At 39.1% G+C, this 14,004-nt stretch overlaps 1 protein-coding gene across 3 annotated transcripts in view; it reads left to right on the top strand.

Moving 5' to 3' along the window:
* Positions 1-402: 402 nt before the first annotated feature.
* Positions 403-14,004, top strand: part of ATG5 (autophagy related 5) — a 161,629-nt gene continuing 148,027 nt past the window's right edge. The window contains exon 1 of one of the 3 annotated variants that reach the window (XM_066248280.1): positions 403-688. The gene's annotated coding sequence lies outside the window, so the exon portion shown is untranslated. Of the gene's footprint in view, positions 689-783; positions 924-14,004 lie in introns of those variants that run through there. The other 2 variants (XM_066248282.1, XM_066248281.1) reach the window with 2 other exon arrangements.

Raw genomic sequence — 14,004 nt, 5'->3', positions numbered from 1 at the left:
GTTGCTTCTGTGTGACCTGACCGGGAATCAAACTGGGACACGCTGGGCGGAAGCTCTTCCACTGAGAAAACCCGCCAGGGCCAATGAAAACCAGTGTTTTATTAAAATTATTTTGTGAAGGCAGGAGAGGAATGTTACAATGAAGCTCCAGTGAGGCAGTGTCTCAGTATGTCTCAGTATTTTTAAAACTCTGCTCTTATAGAACTGTTACTGTTAACCTCCCAAACACCGATGACTATGAGAAAAGCCCAAGGCTCTTTTAAGAGAGAGCGGTGAATTTGCTAGGGGTTTGACCCTCACACTCACGCCCTCTGCCACGTCTGCGCATGCTCAAATGTGGCTCCGGCCTGCTCGCCGGGTTGGGCCGAACTCGGAGGGCGTAATGCGGCCCACGTGGGGTCCTGTGACGTCATCTCCCGGCGCGGAGAGTTACTGGACTTGGAGTGGACTTCCAGGACTCCGTGGCGCTGCAGATTGTATTTGCAGGATACCGGAGGGCGGAAGTGCAGCAGGGCTCGGGTCGGACCACCGCGCGGGTACCTTCTGCGGCGGCGCGGGCTTTGGGGACTGCTGGCTTGCGCATCTCTGTGGGACTGTGTGTCAAGCCCCCTGAGCCTCCGCCGGGCTAGAGCCAGGGACCCAGTCATCTTCACCCGTGCGGGAAGCCGGAGGAGAAACCGGTTTTCTGGTAGGGTATTTGTGTGTCCCCAGAATAAGGAAATGCCCGAAGCAGGGGCGGGGGAGGGCTTGCCAGGTAGGTGTGGTGAGAAGGAGGGGCGAGTGGCAGGTTAGAGGCGCGCTCCCCCGGCGGTGCCTCTCTCTCGGGGACGGGGGGGCTGACCAACGTCGCCCCGGGGTCCCCGTCGGCTGCCCGGAGGGTGTAGCCAGCGCGGTCGCTCTCGGGGAATTTGTCCCTTACTAAGGTAGGAAGCCCAGGCTGTCTAGAGTTTAGTTCAGAATCTTCGTTTTTCGTAGAATAGTTATTCAAATCAATTCTTTTACAGGCCGTCAGTTCTGTCCGAATTCCGTGGTTATTTTCTCCAGTTTATCTTCTCAATGACATTCATTCATTCAGTTGTATTTTAATAATATTCAGTGCTAATAACGCCGTTTTCTGTTGGCAAAGTATTTTACATACTTTAATTTTACTTAGGGTTATTTTAAGGTCATACCTGAAATTGAGGAACCTAAGAAAACTGGATTGGTTCTAGATTTTTCTGAGGGGCGGAGGGAGGCACAGCAGGTCTTCAGCCAGAATCAGAATCCAGAGACTGTCATATAGCACTGAATTCCTAAGGCCTTTCATAATTCACTGGATAAGTCTCAGAGTTTTGGGTATTGTGGGTACATTGATCTGAGCTGGATTATTTGTGATTACCATTGAGGGAGTTATTGGTTGAATTTGGAATTTGAAAGTAAAGATTTTGGGCTGAGGATTATAGTTTATAAAATTTAAGATTTTGATCCTCAAAGGTGTGCTGGTTAAAAATTGGAGGAAATGAGTAGGATGGTATTATATGGATATAAATTTTAGAATAGCGTATACTCTTCAAATGTAGGTTAGCTTTATTAATTGAACAAATACCCAGTGCTTTTTAGGTACCAGGCAAGAACAAAAAGTAAACAAAACAGAACAATGAACAAACACTAAAATATTCCTGCCATTATGAAGTTCACCTTGGAGTTAGAGAGGGAAGATACTTTAAAAATTAGTCCTGGCGGGGTTGCTCAGTTGATTAGAGCATCTTTCTGTGGACCCTGGGTCAGGGCACAAACAAAACTCAACCAATGATGTGAGTGGAACAACAAATTGGTGTTTCTGTCTCTCCCCCTCCCTCTCTCTCTCTTTCTAAAGAGCCATAAATAAGAGTTTTTAAAAATTAAAATAGGCTTGACCTGTGGTGGTGCAGTGGATCAAGCTTCGACTGGAACGCTGAAGTCGCCGGTTCAAAACCCTGGGCTTGCCCAGTCAAGGCACATATGGGAGTTGATGCTTCCTGCTCCTCCCCCTTTCTCTCTCTCTCTCTTTCTCTCTCTCTCTCTCTCTCTCTCCCCTCTAAAATGAATAAATAAATAAATAAAAATTAAAAAAAATTGAAATATATATTAGGTAGAGACAAGTGCTGGAGAAAAAAATAAAGCAATGAAGGAGAATGCTAGTGTTGTGCATCGGAAATTGCAGTGGTGGCCTTAGAAGAGATGATATTTGAGCAGAGACCTAGAAGTGATAAGGAAGGGTGCCATATGGATGTAGTAGAAAGAGCTATCAGAGCAACCACAAAGTCCCGAAGGCAGGAGTATACCAGCTAGTTTGGCTGGAACTGAATGAGCAAGGGGGGAGAGATGTAAATAATCAAATCAGAATGGGACCAGGTCATACAAGGCCTTGTAAGGACTTCCTAAGAACTTTAGTTTTCACTTTGAATGAGAGTAAACTGATCTGTGTGGTGTGTAAAGGATCTTTCTGATTGCTGTGTTGTCCGTCTACAGCAAGGGCAGAAATGAGGCCTGTTAGACTGTTACATTTATCCAGTTTAAATGTCATCGTAACTTGGAACGGTGTTAATAGTGGAAATGGTGAGAAGTGGTGTGAAAAGGGGTGAAGGATGAATCCAAGGGTTAGGGTCTGATCCACTAAGGCGTAGAGTTAGCACTTAGTAATTCGGGGAAAACTACAGAGTAATAGGGAGAGGAGGAAGGAAGATCTTGAAATCATTCAGTTTTGCAGTATGTTAAATTTTCAAATGAAATGTCAATACGCAGTATATATGAAAGTGGAATTCAGAAGAGAAGTCTGAGCTGAAGATATAAATGTGGGAATTGTTAATGAATTAGTGCTATTTAATGTCCAGAGAGCTCCAGTGGCAAGGTTCAAGGACTGAGCCCTGGGGCCTTCAACATTTTGGAGGTAGGTGAGATTTTTCCAGCTATCCTCAGTGGGTAGAATGGGACTGTTTATTTGTTTATTAAAACCGTTGTTGAAAGCCACTGATCTTTAGTTAGGAGGTTGAAGAAAATAGAAGCCAGGTCCTTAGCTGAGAGAGAGTGAGGAAGGAGATGTGAAAATTTGAGGAGAGGAAAAAAATTTTTAAGGAGAGAGGAGATATGGTCTAGGATAGTGGAGAATAAATGGACTAAGGAAATGTAGGAACCCTGGACAGTTCTGAGAGCCCACTTTTGCGGTTAGTGTTTATGAATTTAAAGAGAGATCAGCCAGCATAGACTATTACAATATTTATAGATATTTACAAAGTTACTACTAGTAGACATGTGATATTTTAAATAACGTCTAGGTAGTTGGGAATTTTGGCGGCCAGATAGCCACAGGTAATAATTGGTAGCGTTTCTTGGTTTGTAAGTGTGAAAGGGACTGTTAATTGTGCCTTATGTTTTTATCATATTCACTGTGCTTGTTGTTTGCTAAATGTTGTTGATTGGGAACCTGCTCTGTTCCAGGCCCTGACTTAGATGTAGAGATTAAAGCAGTCAAGAAGTAGCCCCCGCCCTTAGAAGTTTATTTCTAGTACACCGCACCATGGGTTGGGATTGTTGTGCTTCCAAAACATTGCCTTCAGATTGGATGTATGATGATGACAGTGTAGTGTATGTACGAGAGGGAAAAGTAGTTTTCTAAAATAATGAAATTTGATTAATTTAAAGTATGATTATATTGATTTGAAAAAGCATTTAGGTGGAAGTTTCTTAAGTAGTTAGTATAGCTTTTTGGGTTTATGTATTTATATTTTCCAGTTCAATAAAAATTCCAGAGCCTGCCATGTGAAATTATGCTAATATTGTGTATACAAAGGTGTCTAGTTTCTGCTTTCAAGGAATTCTCAGTTCAGTGTGGGGAGAGGCAAGAGACGGATAAGATAAACATATCTGCAATGCATGGTTCTACATGCCACTATAGAATTAATTACACTGGAGGTTTTTAAGCAGAAAGCTTCCCAAGGAGCTGATGTTAAGCTGACTCTTAAAAGAGTATTAATTTTGCCAAAGAAGAGGGATAGGATGTTCAAACAGAACAGCCATGGAAGCACAAAGAAGCCATATAGACTGCTCACAAAAATTAGGGGATATTTCAAAATGAATATGAAGTGATAAAAAAAGAAGCAATTTTGGCTCTGGCCAGTTGTCTCAGCGGTACAGCGTCGGCCTGGCGTGCGGGGGACCCGGGTTCGATTCCCAGCCAGGGCACATAGGAGAAGCACCCATTTGCTTCTCCACCCCCCCCCCTTCCTCTCTGTCTCTCTCTTCCCCTCCCGCAGCCAAGGCTCCATTGGAGCAAAGATGACCTGGGCGCTGGGGATGGCTCCTTGGCCTCTGCCCCAGGCGCTAGAGTGGCTCTGGTGCGGCTGAGCGACGCCGGGAGGGGCAGAGCATCGCCCCCTGGTGGGCAGAGCATCGCCTCTGGTGGGCGTGCTGGGTGGATCCCGGATGGGCGCATGCGGTAGTCTGTCTGACTGTCTCTCCCCATTTCCAGCTTCAGAAAAATACAAAAAAAAAAAAAAAGAAGCAATTTTTTTAATTAAACAAGAAAATCAGAAAAGCAAACAAATCAAAGAAAACTGTTCAGTTATGCAAATGAGATGCAGAACCAGCTTTTATTTCATTGGTGAAAATGCACTATACAAAAGGCTGAAAAGTACTGGAATATCTGCACGTTCCCTGATCCCTTAATTTTTGTGAGCAGTGTATCTAATACATATATAATATATTGAGCAGTAACCACGTGCTGAACACCCAAGAGTCCTCTGACATAATTATTTTCAGTTTATAGATAGAGGTTCAGAGATGTCAGATTTATTGTCCAAGGACCCACAGCTTATAGGTGGAAGTCAGGGTTTAAACCTATGTCAATCTGATTTTAAAACCCCGAAACTTTCTAGGTATTGTCCTAACTACCTACCTTACTCTATTGCCTGCTGTCAGCATTTAAATCTTCTCTGTCCTGTTCTTTGTCTTTCAGCCAGGTTTTCGCCAAATTCTATTCATTCTTTCTTGGAAGGACCTCATGTCTGTTTCTTGTTGCACTGCTACCAGTCTAAGTCAAAATAATAAGGCATCCGTTATTACATTCCTTGGTGCTGAAGTTGCTTCCTGGCTATATTCTCTGACTTGGTATCTCCTTTTGTGCACTGCTACCAGTTAGTTGTTTTTATTTCATTATAAAACTTTACAGGTTCTCTAGGCTTACTGGATGAAACGAGAACCCGCAATATTCCATTTCATATGCTTCATGATCTAGTCTGTTTATATTTACAGATTTGACATTAAAAGAATAATTTATTTCTCAGCATTTAGTATGTGTTTAATACCACATTGAACACTATAGATTTTTTCCCCCCCAGAATAGGTTGGTGAATTTTACAGGTAAGGAAATTGAGGCTTATTGAAGTGAGTGATTTGCCTAGGATCTACACGTGATATTATGACTTTTTACAATGGCAGTTCTTTCACTATTTACTTCTCCCAGCCCAGAGTTTCCTAAAGTGTTTGTATACATACTGCTTCTGTTCATTTCCTGCTTTTGTCGATGCTAGTTTGCCCTGAGTGGAGTATTGGTCATCTTCTCTTTGCCTGCCTATAATCTACCCATTCTTCAATTTCCATCTTTTAAAATTCTTTCAGAACACTATAGGATATATTAATATTTTACTTTTTCTTCCTTCCTTATGAAAGTTCTCTGAAAATAACATGTCATTATAACTATGGACATTTTGGGGTTGGAGGGCACATTAGCAATCAGTATAGTATGAGGGAAATAATATGACATTGGATATCAAAGATTTTAAAAATCTTGACTATAAGCTTATAAGTGCTACAGTTGGAGGAAAATAAAGGTGCAGTGAACAAACGGGTTCTGCCTGAGTCATGCATTGAAGGAAGGGTATTTCACCTGGGTCCTGAAGGATATCTAAGTTGGAAAACACAATGGAGAAGGCTACTTTAACATAAGGAAACACCAGCATGAGCAAAACTGTGGAAAGGGCATGAAAGTGCATGGTATGTTTAGTATATTTAGATATATTACCTTCTGGGCAATGCCTAAGTTTAAAAAATTTATCATCATTATCATCTTGTACGCCCTCAGCACCTGCCACAGAGCTGGGCCAATCAAGTGATCAGGTATTTATAGACTTTATATTGAGGATTATTAGCATTGTTCAGTGCATAATTTTTATTTTCCTTTATTCTAATACTTCCTGCTTCCATGATATAATGCTTTTGATTATTCTTAGTTTTTAAAGTCTTTAGAACTTTTAAACATTTTTGAGACATTCTTTTGTTGGTTCTGTAAATTATGATAAATATAATTTATAGTACTCTGTTATAGGTAATGCTCTAAGTACTTTACATGTATTCATTTAATTTCTACTGTATTTACCCATGTATAAGACGCACCCCCCCCTGAAAAATTTGGGCTCTAAAAACTGGGTGTGTCTTATACAGTGGTTATAGATATTTTTATTTGCATTTCCCACTTGTTTTTGTGCTCATTGTTGAAGACAGTAATTCTTCATCAGACACAGATGAGGACAAGCTAAGGGATGGGAGTTTTGACAGTGATGAGGAATTTATGAATTTTTTTTCAAGTTTATAAAACTATATTTAAAATAGGTCCTCAAACCTGGTAATTTTCTAGCACCTTTTATATGAGTATTCCACAATTTCACAAGCACTTATAGGACATTTATAGTGACATTTCTTTTTTTCCCCTTTTTTTAAAAATTAATTTTAATGGGGTGACATTGATAAATCAGGGTACATATGTTCAGAGAGAACATCTCCAGGTTATTTTGACATTTGATTATGCTGCATTCCCATCACCCAAAGTCGTTTGTCTTCCGTCACCTTCTAACTGGTTTTCTTTGTGCCCCTCTGCTCCCCCAAACCCCTCCCTTTCCTCCCTCCCACCCTGTTATCACCACACTCTTGTCCATGTCTCTGAGTCTCATTTTTATGTCCCACCTATGTATGGAATCATATAGTTCTTAGTTTTTTCTGATTTACTTATTTCGCTCAGTATAATGTTATCAAGGCCCATCCATGTTGTTGTAAATGATCTGATGTCATCATTTCTTATGGCTGAGTAGTATTCCATAGTGTATATGTGCCAAAGCTTTTTAATCTACTCGTCCACTGACGGACACTTGGGCTGTTTCCAGGTCTTCGCTATTGTGAACAATGCTGCCATAAACATGGGGGTGCATTTCTTCTTTTGAAACAGTGCTATGGTGTTCTTGGGGTATATTCCTAAAAGTGGGATAGCTGGGTCAAAAGGCAGATCGATTTTTAATTTTTTGAGGAATCTCCATACTGTTTTCCACAGGGCTGCACCAGTCTGCATTCCCACCAGCAGTGCAGGAGGGTTCCCTTTTCTCCACATCCTTGCCAGCACTTTTATGTGTTGTTTTGTTGATGAGCGCCATTCTGACTGGTGTGAGGTGATATCTCATTGTGGTTTTAATTTGCATTTCTCTAATGATTAGTGATGTTGAGCATTTTTTCATATGCCTATTAGCCATCTGTATGTCCTCTTTGGAGAAGTGTCTATTCATTTCTTTTGCCCATTTTTTGATTGGATTGTTTGTCTTCCTGGTATTGAGTTTTACAAGTTCTTTATAAATTTTGGTTATTAACCCCTTATCAGACGTATTGTCAAATATGTTCTCCCATTGTGTAGTTTGTCTTTTTATTCTGTTCTTATTGTCTTTACCTGTGCAAAAGCTTTTTAGTTTGATATAGTCCCATTTGTTTATCCTGTCTTTTATTTCACTTGCCCGTGGAGATAAATCGGCGAATATATTGCTGCGAGAGATGTCAGAGAGCTTACTGCCTATGTTGTCTTCTAAGATGCTTATGGTTTTACGGCTTACATTTAAGTCTTTTATCCATTTTGAGTTTATTTTTGTGAGTGGTGTAAGTTGGTGGTCTAGTTTCATATTTTTGCAGGTAGCTGTCCAATTTTCCCAACACCATTTGTTGAAGAGTCTGTCTTTACTCCATTTTATGCTCTTACCTCCGTTGTCAAATATCAATTGTCCATAAAAGTCTGGGTTTATTTCTGGATTCTCTGTTCTGTTACATTGGTCTATATGCCTGTTCTTATGCCAGTACCAGGCTATTTTGAGTATTTTGGCCTTGTAGTATAACTTGATATCCGGGAGTGTGATACCTCCCAGTTTATTTTCCTTTTCAAGATTGCTGAGGCTATTCGTGTTCTCTTTGGGTTCCATATAAATTTTTGGAATATGTGTTCTATATCTTTGAAGTAAGTCATTGGTATTTTAATCAGTATTGCATTGACTTTATAAATTGCTTTGGGTAATATAGATATTTTAATGATGTTTATTCTTCCTAACCATGAGCACGGTATATGCTTCCACTTGTTTGTATCTTCCCTGATTTCTTTTATCAATGTTTTATAATTTTCCAAGTACAAGTCTTTAATCTCCCTGGTTAAATTTATTCCTAGGTACTTTATTTTTTTGGTTGCAGTGGTGAAGGGAATTGCTTCCTTAATTTCTCTTTCTGACAGCTCATTGTTAGTGTATAAAAATACCTCTGATTTCTGAGTATTAATTTTATATCCTGCCACCTTGCTGAATTCATTTATCAGGTCCAGTAGTTTTTTGACTGGGGCTTTAGGGTTTTCTATATACAATATCATATCATCTGCAAATAATGATAGTTTTACTTCTTCTTTTCCAATTTGGATGCCTTTTATTTCTTTTTCTTGTCTGATTGCTGTGGCTAGGACTTCCAGAACTATGTTGAATAAGAGTGATGAAAGGGGGCACCCCTGCCTTGTTCCTGATCTTAAGGGGATTGCTTTTAATTTTTGCCCATTGAATATGATGTTGGCTGTGGGTTTGTCATAGATGGCCTTTATCATGTTGAGGTATGTTCCCTGTATTCCCACTTTGCTAAGAGTTTTGATCATGAATGGGTGCTGGATTTTATCAAATGCTTTTTCTGCATCTATTGAAATGATCATGTGGTTTTTCTCCTTCCTTTTGTTTATGTGATGAATCACATTGATTTGCAAATATTGTACCAGCCTTGCCTCTCAAGAATAAATCCCACTTGATATTGGTGTATGATGTTTTTCATATATTGCTGGATCTGGTTTGCTAATATTTTGTTGAGGATTTTAGCATCTAAATTCATCAGAGATTTGGCCTATAATTTTCTTTCTTTGTGTTGTCTTTGCCTGGTTTTGGAATCTGAATTATGCTCGCCTCATAAAAGGAGCTTGGAAGTCTTCCTTCCTCTTGAATTTTTTGAAATAGCTTAAGAAGGATAGGAGTTAGTTTTTCTTTGAATATTTGGTAGAATTCACTTGTGAAGCCATCAGGTCCAGGACTTTTCTTTTTGAGGAGTTTTTTAATAACTGGTTCAATCTCATTTGTTGTAATCGGTCTGTTTAGGTTTTCTGAATCTTCCAGATTAATTTTTGGAAGATTATATGTTTTAAGGAATTTGTCCATTTCATCTAGGTTGTCTAGTTTTTTTGGCATACAGTTTTTCATAGTATTTTCTTATAATTTTTTGTATTTCTGTGTGTGTGTTAGTTGTTATTTCTCCACTCTCATTTCTAATTATATTTATTTAAGTCCTCTCTCTTTTTTTCTTGGTGAGTCTGGTTAAAGGTTCATTGATCTGGTTTACCTTTTCAAAGAACCAGCTCCTGGTTTTATTGATCTTCTGTATTGTTTCTTTAGCCTCTATGTCATTTATTTTCGCTCTGATCTTTATTATTTCCTTCCTTCTACTACCTCTGGGCTTTACTTGCTGTTCTTTTTCTAGTTCTTTTAGATGCAGGGTCAAGTTGTTTGAGCTTTTTCTTAAGGCATGCCTGTAATGCTCTGAACTTCCCTCTCAGAACTGCTTTTGCTGTGTCCCATAAATTTTGAGTTGATGTATGCTCATTATCGTTCATTTCTAGGAATTTTTTTATTTCTTCTTTGATCTCATTGTTAACCCATTCATTATTTAATAACATGCTATTTAGTTTCCAAGTGTTTGAGTATTTTTCAGTTTTTCTGTTGTGGTTGATTTCTAGTTTCATGCCATTGTGATCAGAGAAAGTGCTCAATATGATTTCAATCTTCTTAAATTTGTTGATGCCGCTTTTATGCCCTAACATATGGTTTATCCATGAACACTTGAAAAGAATGTATATTCTGCTTCTTTAGGGTGAAAGGTTCTGAAGATATCTATTAAATCCAGTTGATCTAGTGTATCCTTTAAGTCTGCTGTTTCTTTGTTATTAATTTTCTTTCTTGAGGATCTATCTAGTGATGTTAGTGGGGTATTGAAATCCCCTACTATTATAGTATTGCTGTTGATCTCGCCCTTTAAATCCATCAAAGTCTGCTTTATATATTTAGGTGCTCCTATATTAGGTGCGTAGATATTTATAACGGTTATATCTTCCTGTTGGATTGCTCCCTTTATCATTATGTAGTGAACTTCTTTATCTCTTACTATAGCCTTTGTTTTAAAGTCCATTTGGTTTGATATAAATATTGCTACCCCAGCTTTTTTTTTATTTCCATTTGCGTGAAATATTTTTTTTTTCCATCCTTTTATCTTTGGTCTATGTGCATCTTTTGTTTTAAGGTATGTCTCTTGTAGACAGCATATGTATGGGTCCTGTTTTCTTATCCACACAGCTACCCTATGTCTTTTGAATGGATCATTTAAATGTAAATGGTTACATTTAAGGTTACTATTGATATGTAGTTGTTTATTGCCATTTTATTCTTTAAAACTGTATTCCTCTTTTGCTATATTCTTTTTCCCCTTTGATCTGTTTACAACAGGCCCCTTAGCATCTCTTGCAGCATTGGTTTGGTTGTAGTGAATTCCTTGAATTTTTTTTTGTCAGAAAGCTTTTTATTTCTCCTTCAATTTTAAACAATAGCCTTGCTGGATAAAGTAGTCTTGGTTGTAGGCTCTTGTTCTGCACTACTTTGAATATTTCTTGGCATTCTCTTCTGGCCTCAAGTGTTTCTGTTGAGAAGTTGGAAGTCATCCATATGGGGGCTCCTTTGTAGGTGATAGCCTTTCTTTCTCTAGCAGCTTTTAATATTTTCTCTTTATCACTTAGCTTTGGTATTTTAATGATGATGTGTCTTGGTGTAGATTTCTTTGGGTTTCTCTTCAATGGAGTTCTCTGTGCTTCTTGAACTTGTGAGTCGTTTTCCTGCCTTACTTTAGGGAAGTTTTCAGCTACGATATGTTTAAACAAAGTCTCTATCCCTTGTTCTTTCTTTTCTTCTTCAGGAACCCCTATGATGCGGATGTTATTTCTCTTCATGTTGTCACAGAGCTCTCTTAGAGTTTCCTCAGACTTTTTGAGTCTCTTTTCTTTTTTCTGTTCTGCTTCTGTGCCTTCATTTATTTTGTCCTCTAACTTGCTGATTCGATTCTCCACTTTATCCATCCTGCTTTTAATTCCTTGCATTGTGTCCTTCATTTCTGATATTGTATTTGTCTTTTCTGACTGATTCTTTTTTATTATTTCAGTGTCCTTTTTTTATATTTGCTATCTCTTTATTTAGGTGTTCGTAATGACCATCTATTGTTGTTCTAAGATCTTTAAGCATCCTAACAATCGTTATTTTAAACTCTACATCTGGTAATTTGGTTATATCTGACTCATTCAGGTCCTTTTCTGGGGATTTCTCTGGATTCATTTGTGTTGCATTTCTCTGCCTTCCCATTTTGTCTGTGTAAAAGAAGGTTTTGGCCACTGGAGTCCACTGGGTGTAGCCTCTGTGTTCCCTAAGTGTGGTCTGTCTGCAGGTCCACCACCCCCTCTGCTGCTGCTGCCTAGGGCATTCGGGTATGGGCATAGAGTTTATGAATTTTATGATGAATAAAAGTTGAGTTCAATAACTTTATGTAATATATATATACATATATATGTGTGTATTTTTCAAATTTCAGGCCCCCAAATAAGATTCGTCTTATACGTGGGAGCATCTTATTTATGGGGAAATACGGTATACATTTTATGTGTTAAACACTGTTATTCTAATTTTGCAGATGAGTAAACTGAGAGAAGTTAAGTGATTTACTTGAAGTCACATAGAATGTGGTGGAGCATGGTTTTGAGTTCCAGTAATATGGCTTTATAGCTGACTTTTTTTTTCTCCGAGAGAGAGAGAAAGGGGGAGAGGAGGTGAGAAGCATCAACTCATGGTTGCATCACTTTAATTGTTCATTCACTGCTTCTCATATGTGCCTTGACAGGCTGGGAGGGTTCAAGCTAAGCCAGTGATCCCTTGCGCAAGCCAGCGACCTTGAGCTCAAACCAGCAACACTGTGCTCAAGCTGACAAGCCTGAGAGCCTGCTCTCAAGCCAACTCTGGGGTTCCAAACCTGGGACCTCAGTGTTCCAGGTCAGCACTTTATCCATTGCGCTACCACCAGTCAGGCAATACAGTCTACATTTTGAACTGCCACATTGTAGTGTCTGTCTCTCAAGAGTTCAGTTATGTTTATGAACATATTTTAATAAAAGTTCAAACCAGCCCTGGCCGGTTGGCTCAGTGGTAGAGCGTTGCCTGGCGTGCAGAGGTCCCGGGTTCGATTCCCAGCCAGGGCACACAGGAGAAGCGCCCATCTGCTTCTCCACCCCTCCCCCTCTCCTTCCTCTCTGTCTCTCTCTTCCCCTCCCGCAGCCAAGGCTCCATTGGAGCAAAGATGGCCCGGGTGCTGGGGATGGCTCCTTGGCCTCTGTCCCAGGCACTAGAGTGGCTCTGGTCGCGACAGAGCGACGCCCCATGGTGGGCAGAGCGTCACCCCCTGGTGGGCGTGCCGGGTGGATCCCGGTCGGGCGCATGCGGGAGTCTGTCTGACTGTCTCTCCCCGTTTCAAGCTTCAGAAAAGTACAAAAAAAAAAAAAAAAGTTCAAACCAGTGGTATGCTGGCAAGAGTACTGGATTCAGTTCAGGTGATCAGAGTTCCATCATGGTTTGAGTGTCAATTAGTGCTATTGTTGAGCAGATTTTTTCACCTCCTTCAGTTTATTTAACTGTAAGTTACATTGCATCCAATTGACCTCCAAGGTGTATTTATTTCTTTTTCTTTTTTTAATTTTATTTATTGATTGTAGAGAGCAAGACAGGTAGGCATTGGTTTGTTCTACTTATTTATACATTAATTGATTGATTCTAACCTAGGATCAAAACTGCAACATTGGCATATGGGGAAGATGCTCTATCCAACTGAGCTACTGGCCAGGGTATATTTAAATATAATGATACAAATTTAGAACTCTATTTGAGTTTTTCTCTCTTTGACTAATTAAAAAAAATTCTTACTGAATTTATTGAGGTATCTCTTTTACTAATTAATTTATGGCAGTCTTGATGTACTTGGCATTGGTCAGTGGGAGAGAAGGGGAAAGCTCCTTGAACAATGTTAAAAACTGCTATTTGACTAAATTAATACAGTTTTAAAAATATATTTACATGGTACAGTATGATAAGTTACAAATTAGCTAGCCTATGAAAGATGGGAAATATATACATACAAATATATGTGTATAAATAAAAATATATGTGTAGAAGGCTATTGAATCTTAGTATTCAGGTACAAGCAGGATTTCAGCATTTACTCAAACAGTATATTGTGGTTTTATCTAGTTATAGAATATTAGTGCTGGAAGACACTTGGATGTTATGGAGGTCAAAAGCCATGTCCTTCTACCATATTCAGAATATTTTAGTGTGTAGATTTAGTGCAACATTTGTGGCATAGGAAATATTCTGCATTCAGAGTAGAACTTTTACTATTTCATTTGGTCAGAGAATTGTGAGCTAGGTTTGCAAACAAGGTAGGATGTGAATGGGTGAGAGAAGAACATACTAGTCAGGGGAGATGATAGAACAGAGCAAGGTTTTGCTAGAGGTTTTAAAAAGGAATATAGTAAATAAGATTGGAAATATTGATGGAATCAAATCATGGGCAGCATGAAATTTA

This window comes from Saccopteryx bilineata, chromosome 12 (assembly GCF_036850765.1).
Source record: "Saccopteryx bilineata isolate mSacBil1 chromosome 12, mSacBil1_pri_phased_curated, whole genome shotgun sequence".
Lineage (NCBI taxonomy): Eukaryota > Metazoa > Chordata > Mammalia > Chiroptera > Emballonuridae > Saccopteryx > Saccopteryx bilineata.
Note: the sequence above shows the minus strand (reverse complement) of the source record. Positions and strands in the feature narration are given on the sequence as shown.